The 2,091-nt window shown below is 44.3% G+C and overlaps 1 non-coding gene across 1 annotated transcript; it reads right to left on the reverse strand.

Annotated features, from left to right (window-relative positions):
* Nucleotides 1-203: 203 nt before the first annotated feature.
* trnat-cgu (transfer RNA threonine (anticodon CGU)) lies at nucleotides 204-275 on the reverse strand. The gene has a single exon. It is a non-coding gene; the product is annotated as a tRNA-Thr (tRNA).
* Nucleotides 276-2,091: the final 1,816 nt, after the last annotated feature.

Genomic DNA, 2,091 nt, shown 5'->3' on the forward strand with positions numbered 1-2,091 from the left:
CAAGCGCACGTTCCTTCCCAGTGCTGAGGCGATCATTCGGAAGATGGGTGTGAAGAGAGATAAACTTTGTCGACTAAAAAACAAGGCAGGATATGCAAGAATACTAATCACTGGCGACAGTTATGCTCTCTTACTATTGAGATCCCTACATTGCGAGTTTTTTTAAGACTTTGAAACTAAAGGAAAGCGGTGACAAACGAAACAGGCACGGGTGGGGTTTGAACCCACGCTCTTCGGTTTACGAGACCGACGCCTTACCACTTGGCCACCGCGCCTTCACATAAGCATGGGAATAAGGTTGTTCAAATTATTTTTTTCTGAATCCGGTTTACATCGCCAAATGTAAACCGGAGGCAGCAACAACAATAAAAAGGATACTTGTCCTTAAACTCGGACGTGATGTTCTGCAGACATGTGCACAATGTCCTGTTTTCTTGCAGTGTAGACATTTTGCTGTTCACGCTCCGCATTCATCTGCTTTGTGCGTTATTAGTCCGCACCTGTAACATGTAATGTCAGCCGTCCCCTGTTCTTCTATATCTCTAGCATGGCTGCTCGGCTTTTGTTTGTAAAGTTTGAGCGAGCGCCCCGTTCAGTGTCACTTTGTCACTGTGGTCAGAAAGCATTCTTGATTCTGCTTGAGCTGCTTCATGAATTCTAGCGACTGTAAGAGCTCTTTTTAAAGTCAGCCTTCATCCTGCAGCAATTTATAGTCTCTTATGTGCACATTTTTCCACAAGTTGATCTCTTAACATGTCAGTTTCCAATACTCCAAAGTCACAAGATTTAGCCAATTCTCTTAGTGCAGTCACAAAAGCATCAACAGATTCGTCCTGAGACTAAGTTCTCTGCCTAAATTTATGCCGTTCCAAAACCACATTTCGCCGCGGTGTAAAGGAAGCGTCTAAGGCAGCTACAGTCTTTTTCTCCAGGGAGGTTGGCAAAAATCCGCTGCACGGAAGCCCCGATACAGTGCAGTAATGTAGCACGTCTCACGGCATCCTGAGCTTCTGTAGATCCACCGGCTATTTAAAAAAAAATCTGTACGACTCCATCCATATCTTGTATTCCGTATACAAATCCGGAGCTCCGAGGTTCAGTAGAAGCGGTGGAAAAAGCTGGGCATAAGCAAAGCTTCTCGGCGCGGCTGCCATATCTTCCATGGCGCAAGCTAAACGAAAAGTCCGAAAATTCAAAAGTTCGTTTCTACCAGCAAGAGAATTAAAATCTGCAGTGTTCTGCTCGCTTTGAGTCCGTCAAGCACTCATCTCTGGTCACCATAAATGTTGTGTATCTAAATTTAGAGAAGTTTTTATATTATTTTAACTATTTTGTTAACTACACAGATCACGCCCTTACACCTTATATTCCTGCCTTCTACTCTCGTTCTGTTGTTTCGCGATGTCTACTCACTATACTACATTAAGCATGATTTCTTGTTGCAGTTGAGCTCAAAGCTGGAGATGAACTCCATATTCTACCGCCGTAACTAGTCCGAAACGTAGTACACAGTACACACTTTTTAAGTGAACTCAGGTTGTTAAAAAATTAAACCAGCGCCCTGTCACAGAAACGTACCCCAGTCTCCCGCGCAACAAGCGGGGGTACTCAGCACTATACTAACGAGGAGCGCTTGTCTGCAGCTGAGCGTCAGCTCTGTTTACTGTCAGCAGTCATTTCCTCATTTCTAAAGACTTTTTCACTTGCTCTCAGCTTTTAAAGACGGTCATAAACGCTCAAGAAGTAATTCATGTCAGTTGGAAGTCTGTTTCTGTTGTCTCAGCTCTTGATAAAGAAAACCCGTGCGTGGGAGACTCCCTCTCTGAAGAAGTTTGCCGTCACCCTGCGAGGGAGAAGAGCCATCAATCACCGAGGCAACCACTGAGACAGTTAACATTAAACACGTGAAATGCGAGATGTTGTGACTTTTTTCCCGCTTAAGGCTTCTATCGTTTCTACTCTAACGAGAAAGACCTCTTTATTAGAAGTGAGATTTTAACAAACGTCTCCAGGGTTAACTGCGACCTGAACGCAACGCCTTAGACCACCAGCCCTCTTGCCTGTGGTACTTAGAGCAGCGCTCAAAAAAAA

This window comes from Lepisosteus platostomus, chromosome 5 (genome assembly GCF_059453375.1).
Source record: "Lepisosteus platostomus isolate fLepPlt1 chromosome 5, fLepPlt1.hap1, whole genome shotgun sequence".
Taxonomy (NCBI): domain Eukaryota; kingdom Metazoa; phylum Chordata; class Actinopteri; order Semionotiformes; family Lepisosteidae; genus Lepisosteus; species Lepisosteus platostomus.